A 24,820-nucleotide genomic window follows, 5' to 3' on the forward strand; every position below is an offset into this window, starting at 1 on the left:
GGTGTAGTTTGCTATGCCAAGGCCCGATTCTTATGAAGGGGAAAGGGTATTTGTATGTTAATTTTCACGATTGCATAATGTTTTCTCAGCTTTAACATGTGTGTATTTTATGTGAAAAACAAATGCATTTCATACCTTCATATATTTCAGTTTTAATAAAAACAGGTGAACAAGACAAATTCTCCCGATAAACTGATACAATTATGAGAAATATAACCCATTTTTGTGCAAGTCCTTTCATCACGCAGGAATAAATTTGATAAGATGTCGCTAAATATTTGACAAAGTCAAAATTCATATGCATTGTAGATAATAATTACTGCCTTTTTATAAACTCCTTTCTATTAACGAGGTCAGTTTATTGATCAGAAAATACAACTTTGAACATTTAAACATAGTTGGTACTACCACTTGGCTTTGATGGGTGAAACCAAAAATAATTTTGCCAAGAAAGCTATGTTATACTTATATGCATGTTTTGTATATCGGCCGTAGCAATAATAGACTTTAGAAGCACAAATTTGTGCCAGTGTGTTAATGAATTTAAATCTTTAATTTTTAGACAAAAAATCATGAACCAGTTTGTGAAGTAATGAATGATGATGGTATGCTTGAATTTAGATCATATGTTTGTTCATAAATGTATTGTAGTGACGTACATAACGTGCGTACATCACTCATCTAGATTCATGTATTAGCAATAGAGGAAATAGCCAATCCTACACTTACTCAAACGCGCTACTTAAACTTACGCACTTCACTTTATAATTACGTAAAACTACTCAAATTTCAAGTACATTATCCGCTGTGTAATAACTGCACCTTCTTTAACCAAATATATAAAAAGCCTGTAAATAAATTCTAACATATAGAACACTCACGACTGTTGTAAATAACTTCTTCGCTAGTGAATAAAAATAATCACATAATTTAATAGCGTTCTAGTACATTGAACTCACGTTCGGAGCTCATACGAAAGATTTATATATAACGCTAAAGTATATTTAGGTCATATATATTTTCAAATAACACAAATAGCTATATTGAAATTTATGTTTTGATAAAGGACGTAGATCATAAAGTCATTCCGCATGAAAAATGAAGAACTTAGCATAAAATTTACCTAAAATTAAAAATTATTTCATACATATTTCATCCATAATTTAATTCAATTTACCTTCTGGTTCAATCTTTGGTGAGGTATTGTTGTAATTCTTTCACTATATTGATTGGTTTGTTACCAAGTGATGTGTATTATCAATTGAAATTAATAAAATTTATTAAAAGTTTCGAATTGACATATTTACTTTTTAATATTGAAAAAATCATATCCTCTAGATAAAAATACATGGAAAGAGCTACAAGAAAATACACAAATGAAACTTTAATGCACACACAAAAAAATACCGGTGGAAGTACAGAAAAAGTTACTGGTGTAGACAAAAAAGAATCTACTGGAAGAAATGGAAAAGATGCTTCCGAAAGAGATCCAAGAGAAGATACTTGTTGAGGGACAAGGAAGGACACAGAATAGTTCTTCTTTCGGTCAGTAAATTAGACTTTTCAAAGAAAAATTAAAAACTCTTCTTTATTTAAGGTAAAAAACCAAGGAGCATTAACCGAAATTCTTTATAAAAAGGAATTTTTTTTTATGACTAACTTAACTATCTTCACAACGTTTAAAAAGATAATCCGCAGTCGTACAAATATCGTTGCCGAATGTCATCAAAAACCATGATAAATCTGGATAAGTGAGCAATGCCATAAATGAAGAAACCTGTATTGTAATTCATAGTGTTGTGGATAAGATCTTCGTAATTTCGCTACATCAAGAGACTCAAATACATTGTCTACTAACAATTTCTGCGTGGTATTTAATAAACAAAAATTTCTTGAACAGTTATTTCAAGGTGCACAAGTGAATTTAACAATATAACACAACGAAACTTTCAATCAATTGATATAAGATTGAATGAAAATAAGAACTTTCATGTAGTATTTGCAACTCAATGTATTTAATTTGGGGCTGTAACATATTGAATTTTTCGCATTTTATTGCACAACAAATTGGCTTTGTTTTTTTATGTAGAACTTAATTTTTCTAATGCATTAATTGCAAATTTTTTAACTGATAGGATTTACTGAAAATTGACTCATTAATTTAGACGTCAATTATAAAGAAGCATCGAGAATAGAAGATATTGGAAAAAAATTTCTAAATGAAGATTACAATATTAGAGACAAAGTGAACAATCTACGTGAAAGACTTTTTTTGGTTTTATATATTATACATGTAACAAGGCAACCACGAAATACTCTGGGGCCCAGAGGAAAGTTTTTTGACAAGGCCTCTTGACATCATAATTGCCAGGCAGGAAGTAGTTTAAATTTTAATGGTTTAATGGAAGGTTAGGTTTAACAAATAAAGTTTGATACAAAAATTATGAACGTATTATAAAATCAAAAAAATAATGGTTGCTTTAAGGTCGTCTGTCAAAATTAAAAGATCTCAATAGTTTGTAATCTCGTGGCTCATGGCCAAATGACTCTTATTATTAAAGAAAATTGTATGGTAGTTTTTCATCTAAATCGCCTCAATCATTTTCAATATTTTGCCACGCAATTTACTTCATTTTTTGTGAGTGCTTATGAGTACTATCATTAATGTCATAGTAATGAATGATCTTCCGCATTGCATACGTATGCTCGTACTAATATTAACTTTCATTTTTGTCTTCTGATCGTAATGCAATCGAGCATACGGTGCGTGTATGAATAATTGCAAAATATAAAATTGCACAAGTTTCTTGTTAAGGTAGTGTATTGTTGTCTTGTTCTAATTGCTTATGGTGAATAAGATTTGTCTTTTTATTAAAGATCAATATCGGAAAAAACGTACCCATTTTGGTATCAGTGTAGTTTTTGTCTTAGCAAACCAATGGTTTCCTTCTACCTGATTTAATTATTAATGTTGCCACGGATATTTGGAGATCAGGAACCAATTCTGACAATCAAGCTATACCATTTTTCATCGGACCATTAAAGTTGATGGTGATGAACAAAAGTCAGATGAAGATTCAAAAAAAAGGGTTCGAACAAATTTTTCAATGGGAAGCATGGAAATTTATGGAACTCCTGTGCAAACCTTATACAAAGCCAAAATTCGATATTTATCAAATTTCCGGGCTGTAAGAAATATGATGCAGCAACTGTTGTGCCCATTCTGAAAGGTGTTAAAGATAAAAAACAAAAGGCCAGCAGTTCCAATGGCACACTGACAATGTTTGGCAACAAATAATGATAGATATTTCGCCTTGACATGCGCACATGTTGATTGCGTTTGTGATCTATTTGCTAGTGAGCTGGCTTTTAATCGAAAAAAAGATGTTTTGACAATTCGTGATGCGGTAAAACATCTAATTAAAGGAATCGTATATTTCTTTGATTTTCCAAACAAAAAAATGTCAATCGTTTCCTTACGTTGTGCTTAGTCAATTTGATTGCGAAGTGGAAATTGTAAAAATTGACGTCGGTGATGAACTTTTTTTAAGCTTCTTGGTTAGATGACTTGGAGAATTTTATCTTAAATTTAAGTCAAGCAAATAAAAAGCTTCGTGAAAGAATCAACAAGAAGAAGGAAACTGTGCATGTAGTTCAAAATAATAACAAGTGTTTCATAAAAAAAGCGAAGATGCTCTGATTTAACTAAACCAAAGAATGAAACCGAGAAGAGAGAAACACTTTTTCTGGATGCAGTAAAGTTGAAAAGTTATAACCGATTTCTGGATGAAGGAGATTCTGATGGACTGGTTTATTTTTTGGACAATGAACATTTGTCCATTTTCATACGGTGTAAGCTAAATAGATGATGATGATGGTGATGATGATGATGACCATGATCATAGTTACGGTGATCATGGTATTGAAGACAGTGATGAAGATGATTTAATATTTAGGCACACATCCATGAAAACTTTCATATGTTTGAAATTAGATAAAACTTTGAGAGCGGTAAAATTGAAGGATGCTGAACATTTTAAAGTTCTTAATGCAAACAATGTTGATGACGATGATGACATTAATAAGAACGATGATGATGATGATGAAGATGATGATGATGATGATGATCATGATCATGATAATGGTTATAGTGATGATATTGGTGATTGCATTAAGGATAAGGGTGATGATGATACTGAAATGATCGTGGTCATGGTATAATTGATAATAAAGATGGAGCTAACGATGGTCATGGTCCTGCTAATGGTGATTAATTATGATAATGATGATGATAATGGTCATCATGGTCATGACAATGGTGATAATGGTGATATCATAGTCAGGATTATGGAGATATGATGATGATGGTGCTGTCTTATTCAGGAGCCTTTTAATATATGTTTTCAACATTCAATTCTTTGAAATTGCATAAAGCTTCAAGAGCGGGGAGATTGGACACTGCTGTATATTTTTCAAGTTGTAACTACAACTCTCTAACTTTAATTGAAACAATTAAGGCCCAAGGAGTTCTGTTAACGAAAATAACGTAATAGTTTATTTAAGTAAAATATAATTAAATGAAGATATGATCTTCGCACTTTGCTGGACAATTTAAGCAATCGTCTCAGGACCTGAAAAAATCAGGTGACTCAACGGGATTCGAACCCATGACCTCTGCGGTGCCATTGCAGTGCTCTGATCAACTGAGCTATGAAGTCACACAGTGGTGAGCCGGTCAATATTGTTGGGCTCATGTTTTCTCGTGAAAGGAATGTCGTTTGATTGTTTTATGCAGTGCGGTGTTTGAAATTAAAACACAAAATTTAATTTCAAACACCGCACTGCATAAAACATTCATAAGTAAAATATAGTTGTGCAAGGCACAATTATTTATTTTAACTTTGCACTTGTGCATATTCAAAAGAGCAAAGCAGCAAGTTCTGATGAGTATTTTTAACTGTCAATATAGCTCTAAGCACATATAAACCATTGGTTTTTCCAAAGCAATTATGGTTACAATTTTTTGAATCATATATAGACCACAAATGAGCTGTGAGCTCACCAAAAAATTTAACTGTGTTATCATGGGCTAGCCCGCCTCTGACCAAATGCGGCAAAGCTTATTTAAATCTTATTATTTTTAGAAGAATGAAATATATGTTACCAATCATAATTTTATAATCTTGGAAAAGAAAATTGTCATAGAAGATGATGTTTATGAAGATATTGGTGGCAGTAAAGTTTAATTTTATACAATAGTAACATAGATAGGTACTAAAACACAGATAGGTAACACAGGTATTAAAATGGAATATTACATTTTGAATTCTCTTTTTTCAAAACTTGAATTTACAAGATGTCCGTTTTCAGGTTATGTAAGTTTTATTTTACACCGAAACAAGTTTGCACTGTCGTCTTTTTATGGTGCCTAAATTTCAATCCCTTATTTTGTACTTTAAAATAATCGCAAAGAAGTTCATCTTCGAAAGTGAAAATGCATAATTATTAGGATCTGTATCAAACTACAAGGCATGCACTCTAAATTACACTGGTGTTTTAAAGTATAGAAGCAGTACAGCTACAAAAACAGCAGAAACCTTTATTCGTAAAACAAGGTATGGTTTCTTTCTGGTCACGGGGCACCAGCCTGTATATTTAATCATGTTATATCCAAATTTAGGTCCACTTATACTCACTGCAAAAAGCAATATGATTCTAAACTGAAGAATAATGATAATTTTTAGAAGTTTCCAACGCAGGAAAAAGTTTGCTACGATGCTGGATGTATGCAGGAGACACACTGGTAGAGTTAAATGTTCCCGTTCGAGAAGTAAAAATTGTTACTTTGCAGAATATTTATTCTTTAACTCTTTGGCATCGAGGATTATTTATACAAAAATTTATATTAATTTATTAACTTCCGGAAGTGATTGTATCTTACCAAATATCTCATAAGATACTTACTTTTTGCAAAAAATTTCCCACCATTAGATAAGTCTACAACTTATGCTTTCTGCTGATACAAATTTTATTACTTGAACCTTTTTCATAACGATTATAATCGATGTGTCTGTACCACCAGTGCAGTAGAACTAAATTTATCCGAGGAGGAGGGGGGGAGGCATTCTTGACGTTTTTGTCAATAGTGCCCTTTTAAAATTACCAATTTCAAAATTAGAAGGGGGCTCCGCCCCCAAGCGCCCCCAACTTCTACACCACTGAGTACTACTAACGTCATGCATAAATTATAACGCAATAAAACACTTACTAAAAAATTGGTCGGAATTTTAGAGTTTTGCATTGTAGATACGGAAAATTCACTCAATTTTCTGTAGGTAGATGAAATTTCAGTTTTTTACAACAAAAGTTCGTGCTGTTTCGAGCTATTAGTAATTATTCTTTTTGAAATGGTTTTTAAAGCGGAACCTGCGTTGCCACGCCGGTACATTCCTATTGTCTCATAAAAAACCATCGCTTAAACAGTCTTTCGTTTTTATAAAATAAATCAATTCTTTTATCTTGAGAAAACAAATGTCGCTGACTCGATTCCCGGTTGTATGGTTATCGTAGGATGTATAGCACAGTGAACTATAATATCAACTAAAATGATAACTTCGCCGCTATCTTTGAAGTCAGCATGATGCCAGCTTGCAGGTAGCTCCAATCCCTTTTGTAAAAAAATGTGGCACTTTTATATTTATAAAATTTCAAAAGTAAACTTTGCGTTTAATTTTCAAAATACTATTATATTTGAAGATTATTAATCAAACTGGTTGAATGTAAAAAAAATCGGCCAAAACGCTAAAAAATGTTAAAACAAAGACAAAAATTACCAAAAGTCCGTGCAATTTTTTCTTGCTTTTTCTCCGTTTTTGAAAGCTTCACTCGTACGTAAACGTTCAATCCACCAAACTATTATAGTTCCAGGTTAAATACACAATCCTACCAAGTTTTGTAAAAATTTGGCAATTTGCAAGTTAGAAAAATGTGTTTTTAAGAGCATTTCTAACGCCATAAAAATATATATCTTCAAATATATATACAGCTCAGTGCCATAAAGAAAAATGCAAGATCCTTGCAAAATGATTCTTGAAATACTATTTTATCGATTTAAATATGTAAAAATTAAGTTTATTTTTCAAATACATAACACCCTACTCTTATGCTGTCCGTGTAAAGCATAAAAAAGAGAGAAAAGAAAATGAACACATTGCATATAACAGGCCGATAAACTTGGTTGATATATTGTTAGAAACAATCCTCCATGATGCCCGCCGATTATGTTTCTCCTCGAAATATCTTGCTGAGGCACACGCTAATTATGGTAGATGCAATTTTAAAGCATAAAATGTGTCTAAAAAAAACAAATAATTTTTTCACTGTTTTCAACTGCCAACAAGCCAAAGCAAACGTCGGTCGCCAAGAAAACAGGCATTATATCAGGGGGAGTTTAGCTTCAAACAACCATGGGGAAAACTATAGGAGTTATTGTTCCAGTTGTTATTATATTTCACTAGTATAGCACCGGAAATATTGATGCCGGCCGGCTTTCTGATTATTATAATCGAGTTATATAACACCTGGGGGGAACACGTCAACAAAATCTGTTATCTGGTTCTTATGTCATTGTATTGTGTGTACAGGAAATGTGTATTGTCATTGTGAACTAGTGTGAAGTGTAATGTGTTTAGTTGATCGTTTGCTTGTATTGTGAATAAGTCGTTTGTAAGGTGCCGGTAATTGCTGTGATCTGTTCAGGGGGGTTTGTTCCAAGTTGGTATTCCAACTTTCTAATGTAAGCCGTTGTCTATAGTCAGTACTGTATGTAATGCATTTTGCTGAGTCCCAGTCAATGTTGTGCTTTGTGATTTGGTGATGTTCGGCAATTTGATTAGTTTGTCTTGTTTCTTAGTAGCTCGTTTATGTTCGTTTATGATTGATGTAATGTTGATAATGGTTCGTTTCTGGATTCCTAATTTGTCTGTCCGACGTAAATTTGCCGTACTAAATCGTCAATTTATTCAATTAAGTATAACAAACTTCCATATCCCTTAAGAAAAAATTAAATTGTATAGTTTGCGTTTTTTATTATATTTTAACTTTTTAAGTGTTTATTCAACATGTATAATGAGTTCGGGAATAAAAGCAAGACACAATTTTAAAATCTAGCAGGGATGCTCAATATTTCCCAACGGGAAAATTTGTAAATACATTTGCCGACAGATTCATCAAGACGTCGTCTTATGAATTTTATATTGCTACATTCAGCACGCGCACCAAATTTTATTTGGAAAATAACATTTAAAGTGTTTACTAAAATGATATAGCGTTCTGTATTTAAAAACCCAATTATTACAGTTTTCACAATATATTTTTGTGTAGCTAGTTTTGCCCATATTTGGAATAATAATTGCATTTAGTCACATCAGACTATATTTAAATTATGCGAGTCAAGTTGAAACTAATTATTGTTTTAATCACTTTGTTTTAATGCCGAAATTTTCTTTCAAAACTGCTCCTTTTGAGATGGTTTACACTTGTTTAACAACGTACTTGATTGAAAAAAAAAATATTACGTTAAAATTTTGTTTTAAAGTACCACCCTAGGCAATGTGCTACACAACCCTATAATGATGTAATGTATTGCGTATCACCAACAGGAAACCATTTCTCTAATTTTTTTAAACAAGGAAGTTAGTGAAAAATCAATTAAATAAACTACGCATAAAGGAAAGTAACATTAAGTTAAGTTTGTAGAGATGTTGGTATGGTGTTTCATGTTCTGCAGAATCTGAAACAAAAATTGTTTTGAAATGTTGCTTTTTTATTTCGTATGATTCCGATGCGCACTGCTTTCTGGAAAGAACTCCTTTTAGGTGGTTTTATAAATGAAACATCCAATTTGTGATTATGAAACGAGAACGGATGTATATTTTAAATAAAAGTTTGAGCGTGTTGACAAATACAAACTATATTTCCTCAATTATATAAGCAGCTAAGAAATATAAAGATTTTGGCAAACTGGCTAGTACATTTTACTTGGGGGAGGGAACATTTTCAACATTAAATGAGTTATTTCATTGAGTTTCCAGCAATACACCTGCATATGTAAAGATACTTGGATTGAGCTATTTTCATTGTATATAATTATTTTACGTCTGGATGTGAAGTATTTTTTTTCATTTATTTTATAACTAGCTGAGCAATGCCTCTTGTTGCAATCGCTTTATCCGACTACAAAAAAAGTGCTGACGATGAGCTATCAGTAGAACAACACGATTTACTGTACGTTGTTGACAAAAACAATGAAAACTGGTGGAAGGTAAGCAATCGGTATGGAGAAACTGGATTGGTGCCAGTAAATAACTTGGCAGCACCTATATATAACGAAGCAATCAAGATCATATCACGAGGGAAAACGTTCGATAGATGACAGCGAACAAAAAGACGTATTGTCAGTTTATAAAGGACAAGAAGTCGCTATTTTTGATAAAAGTGATGATCATTGGTGGTATATTGGATTCGGTGGTCAAATTGGCTACTTGCCTAAACATATTATAGCAGAATTCGAGGTATGTATTCTGATGAAATTAATATACTAATTTTATAAAAAAAATAAAGTGAATTATATAATTATAAATTACTAGCCACCTAACGGAAACGGCAATCGAGGTATGTGGATTAATAATACATGTTTATACCATGCCTACCTTAAGTCAATTGCATGCAATGTAAAGTTAGAAATATATTATTAAATTTTTTAACAACTATAGAGCATAAAATTTCATTTCAATGATCTTTTTGTGTTTTTTAGATTTGCAAAAGTTTGAATTCCAATTAATGGTGCCTTCAAGGGCTTGTTGTAAAGTAAGTGCTGTTTGTTGTAATATATACTACAAATTGCAATAATATGATTACACCACTTCTGCACCAAAATACTATGGTCTAGTTCATCAAAAGACAAAGATTACATACGACAAGAAGGTTACATACAAGGGAAATGTTTTAATAAAGTTTTTGTTTTGTTCAACGGATAGTTCATTCGTCTTTTTTCGCTCTGATTTTCATGCGAGGACTCATTTATACTACCAATACCAGAATAATTTTGTCTTCTTTTTCCCCCATCAGGAAGAAACTGATGTCCTTGCCACATTTCGAAACCCTCTTCCAAGCAAGGGGCGATATTTTGTTAACTTTAAAGGAAATCAGAGGGACTTAACGATTTATGGTGAATTTCTCAGCGATTTCACATTGAAATTCACCACACCAAGTAAGTTTGTGGTTTAGCGCCGCATTTTCAAATCAGTATGAATTATTTTTCAGCTTCATCTTGTCTGATAAAATTATTGTTTGAGAAATAAAGATTTCCCAAATTTTATTTTTTATTACAATTTTAACACATTTTCAATAATTTTCTAGTAAACTCTAATGCAGAAAAACGAAAGTGACAATTTATCATCAGCGATTCGGACTCCCCCAGCAGCTAATTGCTAGAGGAATTGATTTTGAGTTCGAATCTAATACAGATGTCACTTATCGCCTTCTAAAGACAGAGGATGCTCCCTTGGATATAGTGCACCATTTACTTGAAATCTTTAACCCTAAATATGAAGACTTGAAGGACGTCAAGGTAGTTATCTGGGCATAGTTTGCCCTTATTTGTAAAAATACACTGAGAAAGAGACTAAGAGAGCAGAAACAACGCCATTTGGTATTAAATTTGATTTGAGTTGATAGTTACGTTTGGTCTTAAAATAAGATATCTTCAGAATCATATGAATTTGGTTGCGATAAAAGTATAAGTGTATAGAATATTTACGTTTGTCAAAGTTCCAAAAAAATTAGACTGGAATAAAAATACGATAGATTTTACATAAATTACAAAAGCTAGTGACCTGCTTTGAACGTTGAGTCACGTAATAAGAATGTACAGAAGGGTCAGGAACCTTTAATATTTTGGCCACGCATGGTGGCCGCCATTATTCCAGCCAGTTGATTAGGGTTTTTGACTTTTTCGCAACCTTCAAAATGACCCGAAATAATTTCGAAGTCAAAATATTCTCGAATTCAATGTTAAGTAATGACGTCATGTAATTTTAATGGTTGGAAACCAGTAACAAAACCTAATTAACTGGCTGGAATAATGGCCGACGTGGGGACACGTTGAACACCTGAGTGACCACTCTGTATAGTAATTCTGTGGTTGATTTAAGATATAAATTTGCAAAATGAAAAAAGAATTTCATAAATGAGAAGATTGCTTGAGTTACATAAACTGCACATATAAATCTTGAAGTCATTAAATCATGCAGGTTGTCTGGAATTGGCCAACTAGGTATCGTGGGTTGGAGGATTTTCCTGTAGTGTGTGGAAATCCAAGTTGTTGTTAGTATCTGTTGTAAGCGTGTATTTTGACTCACTCAGTTTACGTTTTTGTTTTGAAAATCAAGAATTTGTTTTCTCCTATTATTTTATTCCTTATCGTCAAAACTCTCTTATTTTCAGAGCGAGAGTAATCCTGTTTACGATTACGCAACTGTTCGATCATGGAAAAACATGGAAGATTGTTATGATAAATACATTGTCAATAATCATCAGTTTACTTTCATGGATATTGGCAAAGAAAAGGATGAAGGGAATTGTGTAGGTAGGAAGCCTGACTTTGATTTGTAAACTTTATAAAGCAAATTAATTTTCACGTAGTATAATAAAACAACTATATTAGAAAGCTCTATTTTTTTAAAAGAAGAGGTAAATGTTGGAGAAATATTTTCTTTGCGGTCATTGTGCTTGCTAAAAATTTGCATTAGATCTTCTAATATTTTTTTAAGACCGTGAAGGTGCATAATATAAAAAGTTGAAACTATACGCAAATAATTAGGTATGTTATGCTGCAGTTATTTCACTCAAAAGTAGAGCAGAAAGTGAAAGCATAACATTGTTGTTTTTACTTCTATGTTTTGCATGAAATTATGAGCTTTATCTTCTATTATTATTTTGCTAACAAAGTAATTCAGATTGCTAGAATTTTTATATTCATACCATTGCCTTGTTGTTTCGTTCAATCTCACAACATTTTTTGATTCCAAATCCCCCGTGAAGTTTCAAATCACCATGATAATGCAAAATCGCTTATACTCCTTCCCATGAAGTGATCGTAAGTATTTAATTTCAGACACAAATGCCGATGGTGAGAGCAAGAATGGAGGTTTGAATGTTAACCAAAGAATGTCAGAGGAAGAGGTTCTGCTCGCTCTTCTTGCAAAGTTTGTGAAAGCACAACAAATAACACAGAAGCTGGCACAGCAAATAGCGGACACACTTTACCTTAAGGTATATGTTCCATAATTGGTAGTGTATTTTTCTTAGTTATTAAGGTGTGATGTTAGTGTAGGTGGAAGAAATATTGAACGTATATTTATAATTTAGTTGCCGCGATGGAAGTGTATGTGTTACGTCCAGTTATGTGTTATATAAACTTAAAGACAATGTCGATTTTGAGGAGAAAAAAAGCAAGAAACACTCTACCAAATATATGTTTTAGATTTAATTTAAACAGGCATAGAATACACCGATTGCAGATTTACTAATGCAATTGAAATTGAATTATTGTCTGAAAAGCTGCATGCTTATTGAGACTTCTTTGAAGAAACGAGCTAGGCTTATTGCTAAGTTATTCAACTTTTATGCTTTGAAGATAGTTTTTATATGGAATAAGCGCTTTGTTTATGGTGTATTAAAACAAAACGTCGTCTTAAATAGCAGAGATATTTGTCATGCATATATCTGCTCGTTCTATGTAGACCGTTGCAATAATAGGGCCGTCGTACGACACAAATCAGCACCAGTTGGTTTATAAACTGAACGCTCTAATTTTTAGACGACAGACGATGATCCAGTTTATGGAGCTGTTAAAGATGATGGTACGCTTGAATTTAGATCACATTTAGATCACGACGTAGATCATGGATGTAGGCATTAGCAGTGTAGATCATGATGTAGATCATGGATGTAGCAGTGTAGATCATGATGTAGATCATGAATGTAGCAGTGTAGATCATGATGAAGATCATGGATGTAGTCTGTAGCAGTGTAGATCATGATGAAGATCGTGGATGTAGGAGTGTAGTCCTTGATGTAGATCATGGATGTGGCAGTGTAGATAATGATGAAGATAATGGATGTAGGCAGTACCAGTGTAGATCATGATGTAGATCATGGATATAGGATGTAGCAGTGTAGATCATGATGTAGATCATGGATGTAGCAGTGTATATTATGATTTAGATCATGGATGTAGGCTCTAACAGTGTAGACCATGATGTAGATCAAGGATATAGGCTGTAGCAGTGTAGATCATGATGAAGATCATGGATGTAGTCTGTAGCAGTGTAGATCATTATTAAGATCATGGATGTAGGAGTGTAGATCTTGATGTAGACCATGAATGTAGCAGTGTATATAATGATGTAGATCATGGATGTAGCAGTGTAGATCATGATGTGAATCATGAATGTAACAGTGTAGATCATAATGTAGATCAGGAATGTAGCAGTGTAGATAATAATAAAGTAAATTATTTGAACCAAGGAGTATCGTTACATGTTTGTAAATGTCGATCGTCCAGGGTTGTATAGTCCTGAGAAGGACTGTTTTTGTTGTTGTTGACTGACGTTTCTACAACCTTAGCGGTAGCCATCTTCATAGTCAAATGAGGAGTAAACGTCAGGTTAGCTGTATTTGTTATCTGGTTCTTACGTCATTGTATTGTGTGTACAGTAAATGTGTATTGTCATTGTGAATTAGGGTAAAGTGAAATATTTTCATTTTTAGTTGTGATGTGTGATTTAGGTGTGATGTTTTTAGTTGTAATGTGTGGGTGTCAGTTGTGTATTGTCATTGTGAATTAGTGTAAATTGTAATGTTTTTAGTTGATCGTTTGTTTGTATTGTGAATAAGTCGTTTGTAAGGTGCCGGTTATTGCTGTGATCTGTTCAGGTGGGTTTGTTCCAAGTTGGTATAACAACTTTCTAATGCAAGCCGTTGTCTATAGTCAGTACTGTATGTAATGCATTTTGCCGAGTCCCAGTCAATGTTGTGCTTTGTGATTCGGTGATGTTCGGCAATGTGATTAGTTTTGTTTTGTTTCTTAGTAGCTTGTTTATGTTCAGTAAGTCTTGTGTTTAATTTCCTGCCAGTCGGAGCAGTTTATTTTGTAAACTGCACCTTGTCGTTCTTTGGGTTGTTCTTTGTCCTTTATGTTCGTTAGTACTTTTCATAGCGTTGTGATTAGTTTATGTGCTACACGTATGTTGTATGGTCATAAGATACGCGAGATAGTCTCAGACGTACCTTTGATGTAAGGTATCGTTGCTGTCGTCAATGAGTTGTTCGTTTCGTTGGGTTCGTTGGGTTTGAAAGTGTTGAGTTTGATAAAGTCAAACTTGTCAAATTTGACGATGTAGATCACACATTTAAATGTAAATATCATAATGTAGATCATGATCAGTATGTACTTCATGAAGTAATTCTGTGCAAAAAAACTACTTGATTTTTAAATTTTTTGAATGCATAGGATAATGCATGCCTACTCATTCACAAAAAAATTATAAATAAAACGCAGATCCATTAAAAAAAGGACTTAATAAAATGGCTTTCAGTAACATTTTGGCATGTTGAGAATATCGTTTTTAAATATTTTGCACATATTCATGTCTGAGAAATGTGCATTGTGCTTAACTGTTTGTATTTCCCATCAAGGTTATAATGATGATTTTATTGATGATGAATGGGTTAAAAACTTTCTCGACGATGATTACAACATTCGAGACGAGATCCATAACAAATTAAAAGAGTGAGTACTTTTTATAGAGAGGACTGAAAAATAGTTTTCGGAATAATAAAGTGGCATGCTAATCTTGTATTAAGACTGGTTTTCCCAATTATGAAGAAACTATCAAACTTCACCCTAAAATGATATTGATTTTTTCTAATCCATCTTTTTTAGAGTCTCATGGTTTGGTGGAGCCCTAGGTATTGTGCATAAAGATAAAAACAAAGAGATGCCATACGAACATTTGTATGTCACAGTTGATAACAAGGAAAACAAATCAGAACATATTTTAAGAAATGAGATCGATGAAAAGCTTGGATTGCAAACATCAAAGTTTATTGAATTCCGCGATAAACGAGTCTCGTGGTTTTTTGGAGTCCTTGGTACTGGGCATAAAGATAAAAAAAAAGAGATCACATTAAGATCACTTTTAGATCACGACGTTGAAATGAAGCACAATTTGGCAAATAAACAAAAAACCTTAATTTTTTTTAAGCTGAAGGTATAAGGAAATCAATTTTCTTAAAAAAAAACAACAAGTAAATTGTTCTTGTTGTATTTTTTCTAACCCTTGCTTAGGGTTTTTTATTTTTGTGTCTTCAAACATCATAAAGTATTTCTTATGAAGAATGTTTTATGAATGTCACACAGTGTGAATTCATAGCTCAGTTGGTCAGAGCACTGCACCGGCACCGCCGAGATCTTGGGTTCGAATCTCGTTGAGTCACCTGAATTTTTCAGGTTCATGAGACAATTGCTTAAATTGTCCAGCAAAGGGCGAAGATCATATCTTCATTTAATAAAGTATATCTTATTAACTTTAATGAAGAAAATCATACAGCCAGCTGTTTTTTATTGTAAGGAGTATTGATATTTGTTGTTAAGATAATCGGAAACAAAATCTAATATTTTAGCATATTTGTTTGAATAATATAACTTTTTCTAAGTGCTTTATCTAAGTTAAAGATCGCCCTTTTAAGCGTACATTTAAACGTTAAGGTGTTTAGCTGTGTGTGCTCCGTTATTTTACATAAAATGAGTGACGTTTTAACATTAAAATAACATTTTTTTTTTGCAATATAGATACAACATCGACTATGTAAACCTCAGGCTTTATTGCAACCAGGTAAATACAAGACTATGTTTTGCATTTATTTTACGGAGCAGTTTCATAGAAAGAGTACGATTTAGATCTCAGCTTGATGGTTATTGTATAATATCGTTCAAACACTTACAAGCTTGTTTATTCCAAAGTATTATTCATCACGACACCACATGACTTCATGTCGTCTTTCAATGTGTCCATATACCATAATCTTTTTGTCTTACTTTAATAATCCTACCTGCTCAGCTATATACTCATTACCCCTTGGCCTCATCTCTAAAGATTTTGATTTGCTTCTTAAGCATCAAACATGTTTTTGCCTCTGATATATTCTTCCTCTACTTTTAAAAGAACGCTACCATATTTCTAGAATGGCCTCTACGTTCTTCACATTGTCACAACCTATCACAGGCTCCCAATGAAGTAGCTTTTTTAAGTCTTCTTTATTTCTCGATTAACAGCCTTAAAGAAAGTACTTTATGCACATCAACCAATTCTGGTACCAAATTATACCGCTGCTAACTAATTATAATTATGCTCGATATTCTATTGCAGTTACTGCAACTCTTCACAAAAATTGTTCTATAGAGTTGGCACTAACACACTTCAGTATTTCTCAGACATCATAGTCTCCTGGATTGTATCAAAGAACTGAGCAAAAAACTCAGCAGTTTTTCTTGCACACTTCCACAAGCATGTCCTTAGGACCGACTACCTGACCATTCTTCCTTTTAATCAGGGCACTCCCAATTTTATATTAACTATTCTGTACTGTCTATTCTGTACTGTGTCTGCATTGTGTATACCGCGTCAAATAATGAATTTTAATGAACGTGTGTAACCTGAGGTTTCAAAATCAAATTCCTGTACCCTACATGGAAGTCGATTTTAAAAATCCAACTGTCCTTCTCATGTCTGTTCTCAAATAACATCAACACCAACAATCCTTTTCCGGACTCTATTAACCAGGACAATCTACATCTATAAACATGTAACGATACTCCTGGGTTGAAACTATTTACTTTGACAAAAACACTCTTAAACATCTTTATTTTTTAAATGGTTTTTGCTGTATTTTCTTTTCTTTAATGTAACAGTATCGAGTTACGTGTTGTTGCTAGTTTTTTTCAATTTTTTGTTTGCAAACATAAAATATTTCTTGTTTACTTTAATAGAGACCACCATGCCATCTATAGAAGGTAAGAAATATTGATATTTTTTAATTAAAAATAACTGAAAACAAAATCTAGAATTTTAACATAATTTGGTAAGCATAAAAACGAATTGTTAAAAAAATATCAAACAACCAAACGGTTTGAAAGCCTACTCCCATATAATAAGGTACTAAAATTGCACTGTTTCTGAATTTTAAATTGAACTAGAAAACTGGGTCAATAGAGGTAGCTGTATATTGTTAACTTTTGCCTTAGTTACGCCATGTACGTAAGAAGACCGTTGATTGGGGGGACGAGTTATTCATATACACATGACATGCTGCATTAAGTTTCTTTGAAATCCATTGTTTTGTGCAGATTAAAACTTGCATATATGAATATAGGTCCTCCTAATTATCTTTCATCTTACTTCCCATCAGTCAAATATCTTATATGTTTACTAGTTTATCAACAACAAGGAGGTCAACTGAAACACTGTAGTTGAATTATTAACCTAAACTTTTTAAAAAACAATAAATTGTATTGATATAAAAATAGAAAATTTTGTGAATTGCGTAACATCTAGAAGCATCGGGAAAAGGGTGGAAGGTAGAACGGAGAAAGCTATGCGATGAGCAACAAACAGATGTACGACAAGAGCTGCGGATGGAGCAACGGAAAGATGTACGGCAAGAACTGCCAAAGGAGAAACGAGAAGATGTACGACAAGAGCTGCCAGAGGAGGAACGAGAAGATGTACGACAAGAGCTGCCACAGAAGGAACGAGAAAATGTAAGGCATGAGTTAAGGGAGGAGGAACGAGTAGCAGTACGAAAACAGGAAACCATGAGTAAGTTTAATAGCGGACAGTTTTTAGTCTATTGGATTGCAAAAAATGCCAAAGTATCAAGTAAGAATTCAAGTAAAGGAAAAAAGGTTTTACAGACAATAAAGTTGATACATCTTCCTTTGCCATGGAATATAGTGACACTTATTTTTCTTGGAAACAAATCACTCTACCTTTTGATACATAAATAAATTTTCCCTAGATTTCAAATTCGGCAACGATTGAGTTCACTCACTTGTTATGTAATCTACTAGGTAAAATAATTGATGAGAGAAAGTGCTATCGGGAGTCTACATTTGTGTATGTGACTCAGCAATCATCAAATAAGTGTAATTTAGAAACAATCGGTTCAAAATTATCTGTTATTATCAAGATCTTTTCTATTAAAAATGAGTGAAATTTCTTGACCTATTGAGTGCAAAAGGCTTTGAAGTATTTTCACTTTGATAATTGATTTTTTACTAAGACGACATGTGAGATATGCAAGTGAGATCACTTGCAAGTAGATTGTTGAAAAAAATCTACGTGAAGGTTAAAGACGAGTGTCAGGCGGTTATAGTTCCATGTGTTTCAACACGCGATACGGATCCCTCATAAAATCTATAACCAATATGTCGGCCATGGCCTAGTAATATAATGTTAAAGGTTAGAGTCTGTATTTGGTTTCGATTTTGCGTGTTTGTAAAACACGGAATCATTACCAGCTATAGCTAATTTATAACAGAATACACTAAAGGTGCTTTAGCTCTTATAGTCACAGCAAACTGCTGTGGCATGCATGAATTTTCATTGACGACCTAATACTTTACAGTGAAAATTCTTTTTTCTACTTGCGTTAGGCCCACACGGTAGTTGTTTTAACTATAATTTCTAGTCACTCATGTCATGATTAGCGTTACCGCAACTCACGCCAACTTTCATGGCAGCCATTAAAAAAAAAGTTGCTTGCATAGTTGCTCATAGTGACAAAAACATGAGCAACATGTTGGTGAGAAGAGATAATATCACTTGTTTCGCATTGATAAACATCGTAACTGATAAACTTGATTCTTTGATTTATAATTTTCTAATCTTTCATTATATCATCATTTTTTTGTGATTTTCTTAAAGGCCATCACCATCTGAAAAATAGTTATGAGAGCTTATCTCTTGACGAAATCTCTAATGATGAAAGTTTCTATGACGACTACTATGATGGTGACAGTTTTAGTGAAGAAAATTCTTGTGGAGAAACTTTAAATGATGACAGTTCTAGTGGTGGTTGTTCAAGAGATGATACTTTGTTGAATGTCCATAAACTAAATCTCGAAGATGACCGTTTATTTGAAGAGACGTTTCTTGATAACAAATTTAACATTCGAGATGATGTGCATAAAAGGCTCAGAAGGTGAACTTTATTCCACTATTATTTAGATCTTGGACTACAGTTGATACATGAAGATAATTAAATGCTAAAAAGTTGTTCAAATTTATCGTTTCGAAATGAAAACAGAAAAAGCATTTGGTTAGCAAGAGTTATGAATTCTTTTATTTTGAGGTTCCCCAGTTTTAAGACTAACTACATATTTATTAATTGTACAATATAACATAACCATCAATTTATTCAAATTTGATTTTGCAGTTTACCTTGGATGCGTGGGGAGTATGGAACAGCTAGCGCTAACAAGAAGATACCATACTTCCATTTGTATGTCTCAGTTGATTATGAAAAAGTAAGCTTTGATGATGATTTTCTGAAAAATCAGATTAATAAGACATTTGGACCGGATGCTTCAAAGTATTTTGAATTTCGTCCGAAACCGCCCACAACACCGACATTTCATCTGTTATCAAATATTTCCGTAAAAAGAAAAAATAAGCAAATTTCGAATGGTACTTTAACGATGTTCTGTTGCCACAACGGGAAACATTACGCGTTGACATGTTGCCATGTTTGTTACAATGGAGAAGGTGATGACCAGTTTAATGAAATTCTCCGTGAGAAAGAAAGGAACCCAAAACAATTTAAATCGCATTTGGAAGAAAATCAATACTTCATCATTGAAAATTTAGAAACTGAATTAGGCGATTTCAGTAAATATGTTTTAAAAAACAACGTGGACATCATGTCTATAGAAGTGAATCAAAATGTTTCATTGAATTTCAGACGAAAAGGAATAGAAACAATTTCTTGGAATTATACATGGAAGGTGCTGAAGGAACGAGTTCATGGGAAGCATCCTCGAGTAGTTAACGTGAAAAAATATTGCAGAAAAGGAAGAGAAGGGCAAATTTGTGATATTAATTACTCCTGTTTTATTCCTGAAGATAAGATTGATGTGGCTGATGCTGTTTTAGTGAAATCTAGCGAGAGGTTTCTTAAAAAAAGCGAGTCTGGTGTGCTCCTGTATTTTCATGTTGAAGGTCACAGAAGAATTCCTTTTGGATATGGTGTCGCTAGATTGATTCACAGGAAGTTGAATAAAAACTACAAATATTATTTATGCCTTAAAGTAGATAAAGCTTTAACAGACTTATTTGGAGAAGAAAACTGCGAGAGATGTGGTTGTTTTGATCAATGTACGAATCCCATGGATGGTAGTGGAGGTTAAATAAAGTTTCATTGCTTCTGACATAAGATATTGACGTAATTTCTTTTTTTAATTTCTGACATTTTAAGTTAATCGCAAGCTTTCATACTTGCTCCGTTAGGAGGTCAAATATTTTATTCCGATGAAATTGTCAACAAGTCAACTAGTCTGAATTCATAAAGTTTGTTTAAATTATTTACTGAATAGCTAAATGTACCATAAATTCGTGTCCACGCACACTACTGTTTTCTTGAGGGATATATCCTCTTTTTTAGTTAAATTTAAAAAGTAAAGCAAAACTCGAAGTGAATTACCAAGAAATGCTATATCTTATACTAAATCAATTTCAGATATGCCTGTATAGGTATTCGATTATTTTTTAATATGTTTTATTTTTCAGAAATTGCCTCTCCGAATGCATACACTTCATCTATTGCGTCAGTGAATTTGGAGCCATGCCGTAAGTCATCACACAGCTGTACAAATGAAATAAATTTAGAGTAACATACTGTACAAGGCATGTACTAAACTATAGTACATATAATCGTACCAAACCATTTGCATCCACTCATTGCCCTTGACTTTGTCAATAGAATGCTAGGTACGACATTTAACGCATCATTTGTCTCACACACGGTTCAACTTTTTGGTATTTCCATCTTCCTGTTGTAAGTTACTAATTTATATCATATTGTTACCTGTTTATGTTATATGTTTATTAATTCGTTCTACTCCTTGATGTTATAGTTTCACTATAGTTCCCACTATCACCAAGAAACTATAACATCAAGGAATCCAGCTACCATCTTTGCTTGCTGTTGTATGATAATAAGTAGGTTTGTAGTTTACCTTGTCAATAGATCGAAATCTGTCCCAAAATTGGTCTTACTATTTAAAATTAGTATAGATTATGCTTGAATGGTATGTTTGCTGTTTGAGATTTGATGCGTTATAGTTGCATGATTGTATTAAGCTACAGCTTTCCCCAAAAATTTTCCATTTATTGGTATGACGACATCCATGTTTTTGATACCCGGCCGCGCGTTAATAAAATATCATAATTCGGATGAAGATTTTCCCTCCAGGTAATTAATATACCTCGTGCCTCCGAGGTAGGTTTTTGAGGCAGAGGCTAGGACAAGGACAGTCTGATGTAAAACTTACGACCCGTGGATCTCGCTGTCACCGTCCCAGCTCACTAGGCCATGACAGATGAACCCGGGTGTAAAGGGTGGGGCCAGTACTGCGCACACTGCACTTCACTTTAAAACTCATCAGGCTCGAAGGATACGTTCACGTCTGCGACGCCTTCAACTCTACCAAGTCCTGTAGCGATTGGAAAGGGGTGAAACCGGTAGGTGAAAGATGTCACTGGAAGCCGCAGTCTCAATCCTGCATGCAGGCGGTTCGGGATATTGGTCGCCTGATGTTGACCCGAGATGACAACATCACTCGGCAGCACCCCGAACGACCAAGCAGCCTTTTTTAGGAACAGCACTGCTTGCTCCACAAGGAGAGGGGCCTATAAAAGGTGGCCTAACCAAAACTTGTCTCTCATCCCACCTGTTGGCTTGCCGTGGTCAACGGTCATCTTTACAAGCGGTCGAACAATAACAAAGAAAGAAGGGATGCACCCACCAGTATGGGTGCAAAAGCACTGAAACTGGCATGTTGGAACATCAGAACCATGCTTGACAAAGCTGACAGCAATAGACCTGAACGTCGCTCTGCTTTGATTGCACATGAACTGTCCAGGCTAGATGTCGACATTGCTGCCCTCAGCGAAGTTTGCTTCCCCAAAGAAAGCAGACTTCAAGAGTATGGCGCCGGATATACCCTCTTCTGGTCAGAAAAACCTGCAACAGAAAGGCGTCTCGCAGGCGTCGGCTTCATGGTTAGAACTTCCATGAAAACGACGGCAGCCCAGAAGATCCCTTACCTGATTCATATTGGCTTCATTTGAAAAGAGCCATACTGCAGACATCAGAAGAAGTCCTGGAGTTCATCACTAAAAAGAACAAAGACTGGTTTGACTAACACAAGAAGGAGATCCTGGAATTGCTGGCTAAGAAGAGATCAGCCCACCAGGCTCACCTGGCTCAGCCGTCATGTTCCGTGAGGAAAGCTGCCTTCCGTTACACTTGCAGCAACCTCCAGCGCAAACTTCGAGAGATTAAGCACGAGTGGTGGATCAACATCGCAGAACGACCTCAGCACTGCGCAGACGCTGGTGACTAAAGAGGCTTCTACGAAGCCCTTAAGGCAGTGTACGGCCCTACGCACCACGCCCAGAGTCCTTTGTGCAGTGCGGATGGTGAGGCGCTCCTCACAGACAGGGCGTCTATCCTGAGTCGCTGTCCGAACTCTTCCACGCTCTCTTCAGGGCTGATTGAGTCGTTCAGGACTCAGCAATCCTCCGCATCCCTCAAATCCCAGTTATAGTGGAATTGGACGAACCACCCTCTATAAAAGAACTCACAGTAGCCATAGAGAAGATTAGGAGTGGCAAGGCAGCAGGAGTTTATGGCATCCAACCAGAGATCTTTAAAGATGGAGGCCCAGCGTTACACAGAAAGATCCACGAGCTCCTCGTCTGTTGTTGGGAACAAGAAAAGCTTCCAAGAGACCTCCGTGATGCAGTCATCGTTACCTTGTACAAAAAGAAGGGGGAAAAGTCAGTCTGCTCCAACTACCGGGGGATCACTCTGCTTTCGATCGTAGGAAAAATCCTTGCTCGTGTGCTCCTGAAAAGGCTAATACCTACCATCGCAGAAGACCACCTCCCAGAAAACCAGTGTGGCTTCAGAGCAAACAGGGATACCACAGACATGGTCTTCGTCCTTGGTCAACGGCGTGAAACAGGGTTGTGTCTTGGCTCCGACTCTGTTCAGCATCTTCTTCAGCATGATGCTTAGGCAAGTCACAGAAGACCTTGACGATGACGATGCTGTCTACATACGCTATCGCCTTGACGGCAGCCTGTTCAACCTCAGGAGGCTGCAAGCCCATACAAAGACAAATGAGTATATGATCCGAGACCTCCTCTTTGCCGACGACGCTGCCCTTGTTGCCCATACAGAAAGAGCCCTGCAGCGCCCCACGTCCTGTTTTGCAGAGGCTGCCCAGCTCTTCGGACTCGAGGTCAGCTTGAAAAAGACGGAAGTCCTCCATCAGCCTGCACCTCGGGTAGAGTACGGCCGAGACCAATTGCTTTTTCTGTTTTGATGAAAAAACAAAAGAAATAACTCATCTGTGTAAGCGACATGTTCCTTTTTGTGGACACTACGATATCCAACAATCGAATGATTGAAATGTTAGCATTTTAAAAGAAATTCAAAAAAAGATATCGTGCTTGTTTTTAAAAATACTGTACAATTAGCTATAGACATCAGGGGGAGGTCGAGAATATAATTATTTTGCAAAGCGATCTTTTCAGCGGAGATAGGTCCATTAACCGCCATTTTTTTGGAGTCGGGTCCGAGTCCACTTAGCCATTCCAGTTATTATAGAACTTAATGATCTAGACCTATTTATATCTATGTATGTGTCGCTCTGGCTTTTTGTTTACCTCCAGCCTGCTTTGCGCGCCTAGAAACCGGTATAGAATGGCTTTCGGATTTGCTCTGACTGAAACAAAACCCGTGCAGTCCAGCACGTCAACTGTCAAAAAATTTAATCGAAAAGGGCAGATAAAATAACCGAAGTAGAACCATACAGCTTTAGCAAGGAAATATAAGTAAATCATTATAACCGAGCAACAAATTAACGCGTGATTTTTCTTTAGCAGTTTTCTTTGACATACGTTGGTTTAAAACATTACACATTACACTGTTTGTAAAGTGATCAAAAGTTGTTTTTAATTGAAAACTCATAATATTTTACGAAGAGCGTGTGTCTTTTTGTGATTTCCCAGTGTACTGAACATTGTGCATTTGTGTAATAAATTTGGCTCTATGATATAATCCTGTAAACTGTTTATTTTTGGTTTACATACTTTGTTTAATTGTTAAACGGTTTGCATACTTTGATTTGATTAAAAAGGTCGTACGTGTATAGCGAAATATAATTTTCCCGGTGGATTCTTACCTGAAGGGAGATGTAGTTCTCCGAGGACTTTCGAAGACTTATAGGAGCAATACTGGTGCAGATCCGCGGCCGTCATCGGTCTGGAACTCACTATAATATTTTCGGACATACGCACGTTATTCCTCTTATTGAGTAGTTGCTGAGGTAAAGATCTTCAGTAGTCGGGTGGGCTGGTATAGATGACCATCTTTGTAGGTAGGGGTACCAGTATTGCTTCTATCAGTC

At 34.7% G+C, this 24,820-nt stretch overlaps 1 protein-coding gene and 1 long non-coding RNA gene across 2 annotated transcripts in view; both read left to right on the forward strand.

The window, feature by feature from the left end:
* LOC124438379 overlaps positions 1-24,820 on the forward strand; it is a 105,324-nt gene that overhangs the window by 54,778 nt on the left and 25,726 nt on the right. The window lies entirely within an intron of this gene.
* LOC124438380 lies at positions 1,425-2,589 on the forward strand. The gene is made up of 2 exons (XR_006946065.1): positions 1,425-1,545; positions 2,166-2,589. It is a non-coding gene; the product is annotated as an uncharacterized LOC124438380 (long non-coding RNA).

The sequence above is a fragment of the Xenia sp. Carnegie-2017 genome, unplaced genomic scaffold (assembly GCF_021976095.1).
Source record: "Xenia sp. Carnegie-2017 unplaced genomic scaffold, XeniaSp_v1 HiC_scaffold_19, whole genome shotgun sequence".
NCBI lineage: Eukaryota > Metazoa > Cnidaria > Anthozoa > Malacalcyonacea > Xeniidae > Xenia > Xenia sp. Carnegie-2017.